This window comes from Bos javanicus, chromosome 28 (assembly GCF_032452875.1).
Source record: "Bos javanicus breed banteng chromosome 28, ARS-OSU_banteng_1.0, whole genome shotgun sequence".
Taxonomy (NCBI): Eukaryota; Metazoa; Chordata; class Mammalia; order Artiodactyla; family Bovidae; genus Bos; species Bos javanicus.
Genome location: NC_083895.1, coordinates 41301873 through 41317764, shown reverse-complemented (window position 1 = coordinate 41317764; position 15892 = coordinate 41301873).

Sequence of the window (15892 nt, the reverse complement as noted above, 5' to 3'; positions counted from 1 at the left end):
TTGTGAGTATTGTGGGTTCAGTTCATTTTTGGCTAGTTCCTTGGTCCGACTTATATTTCTCAATATCTATAGGCCCCTTCCTATGTAGTCGGTACTAACCACAGGGTTTTAATCTATTGCCTGTAGCTTCCAAGGCGGTTCCCTCTGTTATAGCTTCTTCTGTTTGCTGTTCTCTTCAGTGTCTGGTTTCCACCCTGACACAAAGGGGACGGTGGAGGACACTTTTTTTTTTTTTTTTAGGCTCACTTGTTCAGTCGCGCTGTGGGGAGGGAGGGATGCTGCAAACAAATAACACTGGCATGTGCTCACAGTGCCTCAGCCACACTGGGTCTGCCCTAGCTCACGGTGCATGTAGCCTCCCTGCCCACACTGCTCAGGCTCTAGGTTGCTCCACTGGGAACCATCCGTGGCCGGCCCTGGGCTGCCTGCACCTCCCAGGTCTAAGCTGTTCAGGTTCAGGCACTCGGGTAGTCCTCAGAGGCCCAGACTCGGTTGGGCCTGTGCTTTGTGCCCTTCCCAGGTCTGAGCAGCCCATGTGATGAGGTGTTCGGCCAGCGCGATTGCTGTGACTTATCGCCTCCCCGCTGCTTGGTTATCTAGGTGTACAACCGGCACACCTTCTCAGGCAGATGTTGACCATCCAGACCCCCAAGAAGTCTTAATTAGCAAAGAAGCCTGCTTACAGTTTTATAGATAATGTCTCTCTGGGGCTGCGATTGCCCCCTTCCGGCTCTGGCTGCCTGTCACTGGAGGGGGATGGTCTGCAGCCGGCTATCTCTGTTCAGTCTTTTGTTCCATGGGTGGGCCTGGTGGTGTCTTAGGTTAGGGCTGGCTTTTCACGTGGTAGATATCCCACAGTCTGGTTTGCTAGCCCAAATTATTTCGCTCAGATAGCGCTCAGGGTATTCAGGCCAGATCCTTACTCTAAGCGATGCAGCCTGCGCCGCGCCTCCCTGCCTAGCCCCTGCTTGCTAGTGGCGTGTGCAGGTGTCTGCACTGCTTCTCCGCTGGGGGAGTTACCATAGGACTCGCAATCTGCGGGTTTTAATTGTTTATTTATTTTTCCTCCCTGTTATGTTGCCCTATGTGCTTCCAAGGCTCAGCACAGATTCGGCAGTGAGGTTTCCTGGTGTTTGGAAACTTCTCTCTTTTTAAGACTCCCTTCCCGGGATGGAACTCCGTCCCTCCCTCTTCTGTCTCTTTTTTTGCCTTTTATATTTTTTCCTACCTCCTTGCGAAGACTTGGGCTGCTTTTCTGGGTGCCTGATGTCCTCTGCTGGCATTCAGAAGTTGTTTTGTGGAATTTACTCGGCGTTTAAATGTTCTTTTGATGAATTTGTGGGGGAGAAAGTGTTCTCCCCATCCTACTCCTCCTCCATCTTAGCTCCTCCCTCCCCAATATTTTTATAAAGCTCCCAGTGTGCATGAGAAAAGCTCTTTGAGTGTTACCCTCTCCCAGTCAGCCTCTTTTGGTCTCCTAGCCTGTCCCATAGAAGCCTTTGTTAAGCCCATTTTCACCTGAAAAAATGCTCATAAGAGTAAGTTTTTGGATTTTGGATTCTAATCGCCACTTGACCTGTAGCCCCTTAGTATTCTTTCTTATTATTACTTATTATTATTTGGATATTAGTCCAAATTATTGTTCCATGTAATTCTTCTATGTTAACATAATCCATTCTATCTTCTATGCTTTTACAAATTTAGCCAAAGAGCAGAGCATAAATTTCTCTCTCTCTCTGTCTGTCTCTCTCTCTCTCTCACACATACACACACGTGTGTGTCTGCCATTCTTTCTGATTTGCCTCAGTTTTCTTGGGAGACCAACCAAACCCAGAGCCACTTCCAAAATGTGTAAGGAAATGAACTGAGGCAATCTGAAAGAATTGGAGATGTGACAAAATTAATTAAGGATGTGTAGGTTGTAATTTACCAATCTGTCAAAAATTCCTTAAAGTGCAATTTAAACTGCAGTTAGCAGGACCTGTAACTGCAACCTAGAAAAAAAAATTTTTTTTTCTTTTCTGTTTTAAAAATCTTTATCTGTTAAATGATTAACACTGATTTAAATGTTAAACTGATTCATTAGTTGTGGTTTCTTTTGCCATGAACACTCAAGTCACTTGTAGTGAAATGAATAAATCTCAGATTTATTTTCATTTTTTTCTCCCTCCCTGCCCAGGTCTGTCCAGATATGTGCTCAGTAGAATCATGGAGCCTCAAAGACATCCAAGCCCTAATGCCTGGAACCTGTGAATATGTCACCTTACAGGGGAAAGGGACTTTGCCTATGATTACAGAAAGGACCTTGAGATAAAAAAAGATTATCCTGTCTGATCTGGGTGTGCCAAATCTAATCTCCCAAGACCTCAGAAATGTTAAAGGAAGGGGGAAAGAGGGAGAGTCAGAAAGTAGCTATGTGAGAAAGAGGTGCTGACTTTTGAGAAGGAGGAAGGCCACAAGACAAGGAGCACACTACCCTCTGGGTGAGGATGGCCCTCAGTTTACAAGCAGGAAGAAAATAGGGCTTGGATCCTGCAACTGTGAAGTATTGAATTCTGCCAACAACCCAAATGAAGGAGGACACGCTGTGTGTGCGTGTTCCTGTGGTGAGTCATGTCCGACTCTTTGCAATCCTTTGGACTATAGCCCACCAGGCTCCTCTTTCATGGGACTTACCAATAAAGAATACTGGAGTGGGTTGCCCTTTCCTTCTCCAGGGGATCTTTCAACACAGGGATGGAACTCACATCTCCTGTGTCTCCTGGACTGAAGGCAGATTCTTCACCCACTGAGCCATAGACAAAGCCCCACAAGGACACAGATTCTTCCCTAAAGTCTCCAGAAACTAACTCAACTAACCGTTACAAATTTGTGGCAGTATGTTATCACTAGCAACAGAAAATGAACACAAGAGTGAACTCTAAGGTGCCTTGCACATTTGTAGCATGGACTGGAAAGCCTACAACTGATACACCAGAGTTAGCATTGAATTCTTTTTTCCCCCATCTTCCCCATTTCTTACCCTTAAGGATGTAAAGTGTTTTCACTGGCTAAAAAAATAAATAAAATTCTCAAGCTCTTATCAAAGCCAAGTCAAGGAATGTATCATCAACTAACAATGCTAGTTCACTTCTATTGCTCAGTTGTGTCCAACTCTTTGCGACCCCATGGACTGCAGCACACTAGGCTTCCCTGTCCATCACCAACCCCCAGAACTTGCTCAGACTCATGTCCATCAAGTTGGTGATGCCATCCAACCATCTTATCCTCTGTCATCCCCTTCTCCTCCTGCCTTCATTCTTTCCCAGTATCAGGGTCTTTTCTAATGAGTCCATCCTTCACATCAGGTGGCCAAAGTATTTCAGTTTCAGCTTCAGCATCAGTCCTTTCAATGAATATTCAGGACTGATTTCCTTTAGGATTGGCTGGTTTGATCTCCTTGCAGTCCCAGGGATTCTCAAGAGTCTTATCCAAAACCACAGTTCAAAAGCATCAACTCTTCAGCGCTCAGCTTTCTTAATAGTCCAACTCTCACATCCATACCTGACTACTGGAAAAACCATAGATTTGACTAGACCAACCTTTGTCAGAAAGTAATGTCTCTGCTTTTTAGTATGCTGTCTAGGTTGGTCATAGCTTTTCTTCCAAGGAGCAAGTGTCGTTTGATTTTATGGCTGCAGTCACCATCTGCAGTGATTTTGGAGCCCCCCAAAATAAAGTCTCTCACTGTTTTCATTGTTCCCCCATCTATTTGCCATGAAGTGATGGGAGCAGATGCCATGATCTTCGTTTTCTGAATGTTGAGCTTTAAGCCAAATTTTTTACTCTCCTCTTTCACTTTCACTAAGAGGCTCTTTAGTTCTTCTTCACTTTCTGCCATAAGGGTGGTGTCATCTGCATATCTGAGGTTATTGATATTTCTCCCAGAAATCTTGATTCCAGCTTGTGCTTCTTCCAGTCCAGCATTTCTCATGATGTATTCTGCATTAAGTTAGATAAGCAGGGTGACAATATACAGCCTTGATGTACTCCTTTCCCAATTTGGAACAAGTCTGTTGTTCCATATCCAGTTCTAATTGTTGCTTCTTGACCTGCATACAGATGTCTCAGGAAGCAGGTAAGGTGGTCTGGTATTCCCATCTCTTTAAGAATTTTCCAGTTTGTTGTGATCTACACAATCAAAGGATTTGGCATAATCAATAAAGCAGAAGTAGATGTTTTTCTGGAACTCTCTTGCTTTTTCTATGATCCAACAGATGTTTGCAATTTGGGTGGTAAAAACATCCCTGACTTAATTTTCAGTCTTATTTCTCTTCCTTGAAACATATTAACAGGGCAAGTGGGCAGAGCTGTGAAAAGACAGTGACCTGGTCACTTAGGAGAAAGTGTGTATGCCCACATAGGGTTTTCCTTGGGGTTTGGAGCAAATATCAAGAAAACTTACCCTTGAAAGTGAAGGAAGAGAAGGAGCAAATATTGATTTATTTGTGAGTCATCAGACTTATTTTACAAAGGTCCAGGTACTATGCAAAGTGTCTTATGCATATTATCATCTTTAATCTATACAGCACTCATAAAAAAACAGGAATACCATGTCCATTCTACAACAGAGGAACTGAGGCTCAGGAAGATACAGTAATCTTGTAAAGGCCAAGTGGGGAATATGATAATCTGTCTGTCAAGGTAGTCAAGGATGAAAGTCATGGTGTATTCAATTTAAAAATAATAATAAAACAAAACTCTCCCTGATGCATATCAAGGAGTATCCAGAAATCTTTATCCTGAATTTATGGACAAAAAATGCCTCTCTGGAGTACCATTTTTACTTGCCTGAGCAGACAACCAGCCACTGGTAAACACAAGTTTACCACTACTGTCATGAACACTATTTAAGGTCACCTACTGTATGACAGTGGTAAAGAACCTGCCTGTAATGCAGGAGACCCCAGTTCAACCCCTGGGTCTGGAAGATCTCCTGGAGAAAGAAATGACAACTCACTCCAGTATTCTTGACAGGAGAATCCCATGGACAGAGGAGCCTGGTGGGCTACTGTCCATGGGATCACAAAAGAGTCAGACATGACTGAGTCTTCTGTATGCCAAGCAGAAGACTAGGTTACTTACATCTGTTATTCTTTATTCTTACAATAATTTTCTTCTGCAAGTAATCTCTTAATTTTCCAAAAGAGGAAACTGAAATTCACAAAGGATAAGGTATATCCCCAAAGTCAATGAACTAATAAACAGCAAAGCCAGAGTTTTGATCCTTGTCAGGCTGATCCAAGCACACATTATCTCCAAGATTCCACAGGGTCTAGCTTCTGAGTCTAGCTCCTGTGAACTTCCTTCTCTGAAGCTCTCAATTCTGAGAGAACTGACAGATTCAAAAGCTTTCGCTTACATCTTCCCTGAGGACCACACCGAAATTCAACCATCTTGCAAAATCTCATTTGAAATTATCAGGTAATCAAGATTACTTATCTTCCCTTCCACAAGATGGGGGAAAAAAACTATGCCCTTGAAATTTCTACAGAGAACTGAGAGAAAAGGAAATGGGCCAACCTATTAGGTGATTATTGCAGTCATTGTGTTACCTAAGCTTAACTGATGGAAGCTTCAAACTGAGTTGAAGCAAACTTTAATACTGTAATCTGAGTTTTCCAATACATACTGCAGGTATTTGCCTTCTTTGAATACAAGGGAAATATTTATTATATGATTGTATAAAACATGTAGCATTCTGCTTCCAGAACCAAGAGTTCTCACTGCCAAATACTAAGATCCACTAATTGATACACTGTGGGTTTTGGCCAGCCACTGTCTTATTTCCATAATGTCAGTTGGTGGTTTAGTACATTTTATTTTTTTATGGTTTGCTTGCATCGTTCACTCTGGGTACAGAGCCAATTCACCCACTAGAGCATTCAGCGTGAATTGCTGGCCACCGAGTTGTGACATTGCAGCTTCTGTGTAGATTTCAGACAAAGAGAGGCCAATTATTTTGTGGTATTAATTTGCATTCTATTTGCCTGTTACTGCTTTTTAAAAAGAGAAAGAATCAAACTATAGGAATATAGGTGGATTCAACTTAAGAGCAAATTCCTAAGCAACAATCCTTCAACAGAGGACCAGGGGTGGAAACTGAAATATGAGTAAGAGAATGGACCCCTTTAACAAGTCAAGTGGCTCAGATGTTATTTACTAGCAAGGGTAACAGGTTGTGCTGGATTTTAGAAAACTGGAAATTCTTTGTGGCAGCTCTATTTGTTCATCGTAGTGTGGTGTTGCTTAGTAATATTTCTGTTCCCCAAAGTTGCATTGCCTGTGGGCAAGTATAAACTGGACCTAAGCTTAGTCAGTGTCCATTGATGATCTGTATATCTGGGCATTCTTCTTCAAGTTGCCCAAGATCACTTCTCTGAAGGACACAGAATAATCAAATGACCAGAACCATCATCCATTTTGAGTTAACATTTTTAAAATGTTATCCTGGATGTGATAAGATTTATGGAATTCATGAAAGTTCTGGTCTTCTAAAAAATTAGTGTTTATCAGCAAGGTAATCAACATGATGATATAAGCTCTGAAAATATATCTGTATTATCAACATGATTCAGAGGGAAAAGTCATACCCAGTGAAATTGACATTTTTGGTGGAATTGAGTGCAATCTGCAGTGTGTTTGTTTTTTTGTATGATAACCTTGGCTTGTCCTGACAGTTTAGAAAATAAATCTTCATTATATCTCCTGAAGATCAGGCACCCATCTGTCAGTTCATTAAAGCGGTTGTAGAAAAAAACATTTGGAAAGGATGATTAAACAAAAAGTAATTCTTGGCTAGAGGGAACTCCCCAACTGCAGACAAACAGAATGAATCACACCTTGGAAAACATAGGAGTTGGAAGGAATTCAGAACCCTGCTAGAAAAGAAATCAACCTGGGAAAGCTGCCTTACAGTCAGAACAGCATCGCTAAGACAGTGCATGCTGAAGAAGAGTGAACAGCTGCCAAGTGTGGAGGAACAATAGCCAGAGATGTAGGCATGGCATTCACGGGTGTATTGACAATGACCCTTAAAAAGTATATGGCAGCTGAAAAAGAATGGGCAGTGCTGGCTGTTGAGAAACAAAAGCCAGAGTGAGAGAGAGTATTGAGGGCCTGTCCTTTCCAGAACCTGAGTTGTTGAAGGCAGAAGGAGACTTATGTTCAAGATCTCCTGAATAAAAGGAAACCATTCTAATAGCCATATATTGCTTCTGCTTCTCGAGCACCCAGCTTCTCTTCTTCTGAGGAGTGCTTAGTGTTTTCCTTTGTGAAATCATCCTTTCCCTTGTCTTTGAATACATATTGGCTTAGGCTCACCTCACTTCATGTCCAAGGATGGGTATGTGGCTGTAATCCATGCAATTAGGATACCAGAGTCAGAGGTGGAGACGGTGTGATTAACCACAGTCAGGGGTAACCGTGGGAAGACCCTAAGTAGATATAAATAGAAACTCCCTAAGCTCTGTCATTTACTACAGAGAAGGGTTGCTTAGGGCTAGTATAGCAAGAATTTGAGGATTTTAAAATTATGCTTGGATCATTGCTTGCTGAATAACATAGTTATTGCCTTGGATCACAATAAAAGTCTTTTCTGGGTGTTGAAGTAGCTGGATGAGTAAAAGACATGTGGTCTTCTGACCTTGTGAACATCTCTTCCATAGGGGTTGCTAAAACTTTAAGCTTGCCTATGAGCAAAACAAAGTCACCGATGAGCCTTATCCACACCCTTGCATCCTCATTCTCATCATATATGATTTTTGCCTCACTTACAGGATGCTTAGGAGGTAAAGCAAATAAGGTACATTTGAATTGAATCCAAATTGGATTTATTGCCATGAACTCCAGCCAGGTTTTGTAGTTAAACCTGGAAGAATCTGATTATATTAGAACCAATCAGAGGTGACCCATGGACATTGAGAGAAGTAGCTGAAAGGAAGAGGAGGAACCCCTATTTTGTTATTTTTACAGCTATAAAATTACTATACTAGGGGAAAGGAGCAGAGGAGGGATGATTAGGAGAACGGGATTAACAGGTACACACTATTACACATAAAAGAGATAAGTAACAAGGATGTACTATACAACACAAGGAATTATATTTAATATCTTGGAATACCCTATAATGGAAAATAATCTGAAATTTATATCCGAATCACTTTGCTGCACACCTAAAACTAACACAATATTGTAAGTCAACTAAACTGCCAATAAAAAAAATAAAGTTACTCTTCTAAAACTATTGGGAGAAATCTTGGTACCATACTGGGAGATACTGCCGAAGAATGGAAATCAAAGAAAAGCAGTAAGAGATGGAGGACAGATCCTGATGACATCATTTAAACCTATACCTAAATCTAGCTATTTTTTTTTATCCTTTGTTTATAAGCCAAGATTTTACTTCTTGCTTAAGTTAGTTTGGGTTCAGATTCTTTTCATTTTCAACCAAAAGAGGGGTCCTAATTTATTGTGATACATGGACAGTATTTTGGAGGCTCTTCTTGAAGATTTTAAGAATCGAGATTTCCAGCTGTGTCAATTAGGTACCTATTGTTCCTCAGCTCCAGTAGCATCCCTCATCTATTCTGTGAGTCTAGAACTGGGAACCTGCATACTACATTCCCCCAAATCCTTTGCAAACTATTTTCCTCTTAGCTTTGGCCAATGAGAGGCAGTGGCAGAAGATTAGAAAGGAGGTGAAGTGAAGTGAAGTGAAGTCACTCAGTTGTGTCTGACTCTTTGCGACCAACCCCATGGACTGTAGTCTACCAGGCTCCTCTGTCCCTGGGATTCTCCAGGCAAGAGTACTGGAGTGGGTTGCCATTTCAGAGAAGACTCTTCCAGCTTCCATTTCTGATTACAGGAGCAGACAGCCATGGTTCCACCTTCCAGCATCTTTTTGCACTCCTGGCTCAGGCATCAGTGGTGCCATCCAGCAGCTATACTGCTCTGTCTTAGTGGCTGGAGCAATGACACAAAGTGTCCCACCATAAATCTGAACAATGGCAGCATGGCAACCTCCCATACCAGTCCTGCTGGGGCTCCTCTTCAAGCTACTAGTGCAGTTCTGGAGTCCTCTCTACCTTTCTTTCATGTCCCTAGACCTAGACATGTGAGCTAAATGTATGCTTTTGCATTAAGTCACCAAATATTTGGGACCAGGTTTTCTCGCCCTACAGTAGTCATAGACACTGTTACAACTTACGTAACTAATTTAAACCTCCTTAATAAAATGTAATCTTCTGTCTTCTCCTAAGGGACACTAATATACCAAGTAATCCTGTCAACATGAGGTGCACAGTGGGAGTTGGGTGGCTTGATGATCTCCAAGAAGGCTATTAATGTTAGCAGGTACATGGTTCTCCCAGGGACAGACCAGTTGGCCAGTTACTATTCTGGTGACTGGTTCCCTACCTGATAATTCCTTGGGAATATAATCCCTCAGCGATGCGTGCTTGCCTCTCAGTGAAGACATGGTTACTCATGAGTAAATCATTTATTTACTCATCCACTCCAAGTAACTTACTCTGAGATACTGTCCCAAATATGGAACAAGAATTGTACTGTATATTATTAATAACACTATACAACTATTCATGTTGTACAAACTTCAGCAAAACCCACTGTTCTAATGATCTACTACTGCCTACCCTAAAACTTAGTGGCCTGAGACAATAATGATCTCGTTATGCCCTCAGATTCTGTGGGCCAGATATCTGGATCAGGCAGAGCAGGAATGGCCTGCTGGTCTCTGCTCCACAAGGTCTGGGGCCCTGGCTCAAAGACTCTGCTGGGTGAGGCTGATTCAAATAGCTGAGCTGGTATCATCTGGAGACTCTTCACTCATCAGTCCAGAAAGTTGGTTCAAATAGAGCACCTACATGTAAGCCCTCCCTCACAGCAGTCTAAGGGTTGTTATTCAGCTGCCCGGTCATGTCTGACTCCTTGCAACCCCATGGACTGCAGCATGCCAGGCCTCCCTGTAGCTGGGTAGTTGGAATTATTACCTGGAGCTCAGAATCCCAAGAGTGAATATTACAGAAAATAAGGTGGAAGCTGAATGGCCTTCATGAACTAACCTTGGAAGTCACACAGAATGCCTTCTGCCATACCCTCTTGGTTGAAGCAGTCACAGGCCATTCAGATTTAAGGGCACAGGACATATACCCACCTCTACAGTTAGACAAAGAAGATGCATCCTGGCATTAAAATCACCATGCTCACCATTCTCTTGGGAAAATGGAATGCATATAAAGTTAGCCTCGCTTTCTTTATTGTCATCTTTATTGCAGTATCAATAACATGCAGACTCTGGATTAGCTGCCAGTCCACAAGTGCCTAGGATAACCTAAGGAGGACACTGAACTGATTGGTTCCCATATCTGTGGATAGTTTCATTGATCGTATGGTACCCTCTGAAAACACAGCTATAGTCAATAAGGCAATGGAAACATTTCAAGCCTACATGAAAAACTATTTTCACAAATTATAATAATTAAGTTGCCTCTTTACATTGTCTGATCTTTTTTAAAATCTCATCATGGCTTACTTCCATAAACCCCCAAAATAATACACATTCCACAATATGGAGCAGGGTCATAATCAGATGAGATGAATGGAGAAAGGAAAAAAAAAAAAAAAAAAGCAGCACTCACCTCTGATTGTGAAATGGGGTCCTGGGGAGGGGTTTTGTGAAATGATAATAACCTCCTGGAGTCCCTTGTAACCTAAGGAAGCGGCCCATCAGTTCTAGAAAAAAGTCCACATGATGAATTCTTCATGTATCTGGGTGTTCCTGCCAAGAGTAGTACTCAGATCCACACATATCCTTCACAACACCCAGCATCCAGACATTAGAGATTTAAACAAACAGTAAGCTTGCATAAACCCCACATATTAAATAAAGGGGTGGGAAAGAATCTCAGCACTATCTAGCTCTGCTTGTGTCACAAATAGAAACCATAAATGAATCTAAAAATGAAACAGGTTATGGATTATCACCACATGGCACCATCCATACATAAAAAAACATCTGCTGTTCAAAGTCTGTCCATAGGGACAAAGGGGTTGAGCATAAAGGCCAAAGCAATTTGGAATATCTGCTGACTTCAGACCTGTCCGTATTAACTCATGGTTATAATGCTATTGCTGATCCCAATTCTAATTTAGTTTCCCCTCTTTAAGTCCTTCCAACACAGTCATTATGGAATTTTGATTACCTTTTGAGCTTCCCTTTGCTTGTCAAATCCAGTTATTTTCACATCGCGATCATGACCACCGCCTAGATATTCTGATCAGAATTCAAACTTCCCCCAAGGTTTTGTAGCACACATCGCATTTGCAACTTTGACCTCAAACTAATAAATTTTCAAAAGCACAATCAACTGCCTTATTTGATCCCACGGCCTTCCATTCCCTGGCTTGGTTGTAATAAATGCCCTCAATGATACTCTTCATCCCACTTCTTCCTTCTTACACACCCTCTGGACCGTGGTCAGAGGAGGTTAGACAGCACCAGAACTGGATGGAGAATAACTAGAGTCTAAAGAACCTCAGCTGGAGATGCCCAAGAAGCACTTGGAGGTGAGTTGGCAGAGCCACACGTAGTAGAGAGCGGGGGGGAAAAAAAGACGGGAAACTAAAATGGAACAGTTCTGTTCTAGGATAATGTTTTGTTTATTATGTTTTTCCTCCAAGGAGTGCAAACACCTTGCCCAAAAGAACATACTGCCACTCCTGATAAATTGCCAGAAATACTCTCAGCAAGCCTCAGAAAGCAAGGTCTCTATTCGTTTCTACGGAAACCTCAGCTTGACATGAAGTAGCTCATAGTACAACAATCTACAAACACTAATAAGACCTGACTCCTGAGTCAGGAGAGAGTGGGGAAAAGAGACAGGCATATTAGAATGACAAAGAGAAATTCCAAACCCTCGGTTCCGGGGCCCTGGAAAGACGTGTTGCTGAGGACATGGTCGCTATGGAATTCATGTTGATGGAATGAATAGTTCATCTTCTTCTCTAGAGTACTGGTGCATCCATTGTGTCTGCTGCGATACTGATACCTCCTTTCTTTCCTCTACAGAGAGACATCCCATTCCCCTGACCCCACTCATCTCCCTCCTACTCCTAACAGAACAATTAAGGAGGCAAGAGGCTTGGTGGATGCTCCTTGAGACAGCCTTCAGCAGAGGCAGCCAAGGCAAACTCAGTCCTACCTGCTTATAAATGCTGTTTATAAAAACTGTTCACTGCCTGCCTCATCACTTTCACCCCTGCCGCTGCTGCCTACAACCTCCTATGACAGCCACCTCTGCCCAACTTCCTTGCTGCCCTTCCTGAGTCTGCATTGTTGGGAATGCTTCTTCCCATGCCCACTGGCCATGGATCTCTCTGCTTCAGGAGCCCAGACCACCCGGCATTGGCAGCATTACTTCTCCCAATCCTGGGTGGGAGCAGCTACCTACTTCAGAACCAACCTCACACTGACTCAAAATGTGCATTCACCCTCTGTCTTCCAGCAAAGAAATTCATTCCAACCCAAACTGGACCATTTTTCCTCCTCAGCTCTATGTGGTTGCTTTGACTCCTGCCCCCATGTCTAGACTAATTTCCCACATCCTGCGTCAAAGACTGGTTCCTTATCTTTAGCTTCCGTCAAGGACCTGTCAATAAGGTAGGGAGATATCAGAGTTCATCTACAGTGATAAGAATATATTTCTCATAGAATCATAAAAAAATGATGGAGTATCAAGAGTGATGGCTCAGTCTGCACACTCTGGACAGCTGAAGAAAGTTTGAACCCTGGATCTGATGAAACTGGGTGAAAAGATATTTGATGCAAAAATAAACTGTCAGCCTCCCTCTTTATTGTCAAGTCCCCTATACATCAAACTAAGCTTCTTTCAGAGCTCAAAATAGTGGTTTTAAAATCTTAAGGTGCATTAGAATTACCTGGAGGGCTTGGTAAAACACGGGCACAGTGGTAAAGAATCTGCCTGCCAATGCAGGAGATGCAGGTTCAATCCCTTGGTGAGGAAGATTCCCCTGGAGAAGGAAATGGCAAATCACTCCATCATCTTTGCCTCAGAAATGCCACAGACAGAGGAGCCTGGAGGGCTACAGTCCACTAAGGATCACAAAGAGTTGGACACGACCGAGCAACTGAGCACATGTTTGGTAGCACACAGCTCACTGGTTCAACAGATCTGGGATGGGAACTGAAAATCTCCATGTCTAACAAATTTCCACATACTGTTGATGCTGTTGATCCATGGATCATACTTTGAGAACCACAAGTATAAAGACTTGGCTTTTGGAGAAAAAGGCCTTATTTATGCATAAAGGAGAGTCTGTGGGTTAGGAAAACAATGTAGAGACCTCAAGGAAAAGAAACCAATTTACCCTCAAATTCTTCTCAGTAAGAAAGATACCAGTCTTCCATGGATGAATATGACTGTGGTGGGGAATATGATCTGAATGCCCTCCTCACTTTTGCCATTCCAGAGGGCATCACAGATGTCCTGAGCACTCAGATATTGGTGCAAAGTCCTTGGCTATCTTCAGAGCCCAAAGCAGAAATCACAATTCAATAGCTTCTCATAGATGGCACAGTGCATGGGACTACATATCCCCACAGAAACCCAATGAAATACATAGTTATGTGGTTTCCATTTACCCTTGAGTTGAGGCTCAGACACTATTTTGTGTGGATCACTTGTGTGCTTTTTAACAACATGAAGCATCCTCTTTAACCCTGAGATTCGATAGGACTGCTTCTTTTCCTCTAAGATAGGGGAGGAATGCCTTGTGGATGACCTTCCAACATTAAAATGCAGGGACAGGCTCTGGCACCCATGAACTCTGGCTCATGTAACAAAGATGCAGCTTTCCTACATCCAACCATGGCTGTCTTCAAGTCCTGTTGTGCCTTTAAGGACACAGAGCCGGGCAGGAGGGGCATGTTTCTATGGAGTAGTTGCCATGACAATGGACTTTGATGCTCAAGGAAATATTAGTTATAGTGAAAACAAGGCTGGTGATTTTCCAAGATCAGAAAGTAAGCCTGTCTGTTTGAGTTGTATTGCTGAGGGGTTGAAGGTTTAAGATATATGAAGCATCAGATGCAGGATAATAGTGGAAAGTCAAGGTTCATTGAAAAAAAAAATTACTGATAAAAATGGGTATACAAACCTCCATTAACCATTCTCAAATCATCAGAAGCTCAAATTACTCTCATGTGTGTTTCTTTAATTATTTGAAAGATAACTTGAGATTAGTCCAGTTTAGTTCAATGCATTTGCACTTAGCATCAGCAAGGTAGTGTGCCAGATGCTAATGCCACACACATGAAAGCAGCTCATCTCTACCCTCAAGCTGATCGCTGTCTGATTACTTAGATATGGATTGCTCCTCTAGCCTCAGGACTGGAGCTTGAGACTGGAGCACTATCATTAGGAGCATGGACTGTGGAGTCAGAAATGGGTGGTGTAAACCCTGAATCTACAGTTCACAGGCTCTAAATGATTTGATTGATGTCACTGAATCTCAATTTCCCCACCTTTAAAATAGGGATAATAATTCTTCCCTAACAGGCTGTTAAAGAATCAATAAGAAAATGCTTGTGCAGCACTGAACATCAGACCTGACATAGAGCAAGAGAATAAGAGGCATTTTCTTTCTTGGCTCCTGTCCTCCAGGCTGCCTGCCTAAGACTGACATCTAAAACAAGGAATCTGGCAGCTGCAAGCCCTGGTCCCCATCTACCTGTACCCTGAAATTGTAATTAGGTAGATTATTAGGGTTTGAGGGTTTTACATTTAAGTCACTCTGGATACTGACACCATTGTAATTTGTACCTGGGCTATTATTTTGAGACCCATGCCTTTATTTCTTTCTTCTTCAGCTGGGTCCCTGTTTTATCGCACCCTTCTCCCTAGGTTTGACATCCCATCTCGGTGTTATACTTAGTCACCCATCTCTTACAGAATTACTGACATGCCTTTCTCCTTTTCTTTCTCACCATTTTTAAGTTGAGTCTTATTTCTGTGGCCTCACTAATGAGTTTTGATTCACTGCCTCATCTGCCTCTTAGTCTAATTAGACATATCGCCATATATTGAGAGCCACTCATTTAGCCTCATAGTAAAACAAAACTGGAGAGGCCTCTTGGCTCTGAATCAGATGAAGAAGTTCAGGCAATGGAGCACATGGATAATTTCTAGGTATACCAGAAGTCCCTATAGTAGAATCACATGAATTCTTTTGAGTTTTGGAGCCAATCTCCATTCCAGAGAACCGAACCCCTTCACTATGACGTTGACTTAGTAGGCACAACTGACTGATCCTGCCAAGGTTATCCTGAAATTAAAAATAAGGATACCTAGTACCAAGTGCCTAGACTCCTCCAAGATGTGCATCATCCCTATAATGTGGCTTTAATAAGAAATATTTGGTAGGGTTGAGATCAGGTGCTTGAAGAAGTACCAGGAACCAGCCTACCTGGAAATGAGTGCTTAGTGTAAATTTATCCCACACAGAACCTGGAGGTCCAGGTTTCCAAAGGAAAGTGGAGGTGGCCCTGGAGAAATCTTTTCAGAAGCACAGACCACTAAAAATAAGATACGTTTTTCCCAGAAAATTCACAGGGACACCTATCAGCTGCATGGAGATTCAAATGTCAAGAAGTAAAGTTAAAAACTCGGAAATCCATCAGCTGACCCTTAAAAAGCTCAGACAAAAGAGGAAGGTAGCACTAGCTGAGGTAAGTAAAAGCCATGGGAAATGTTGCTGCGTTGATGGAATAAGCCAGCAAAATTTGGCAATGAGTTGGGTATATTAGCAAGGAGAT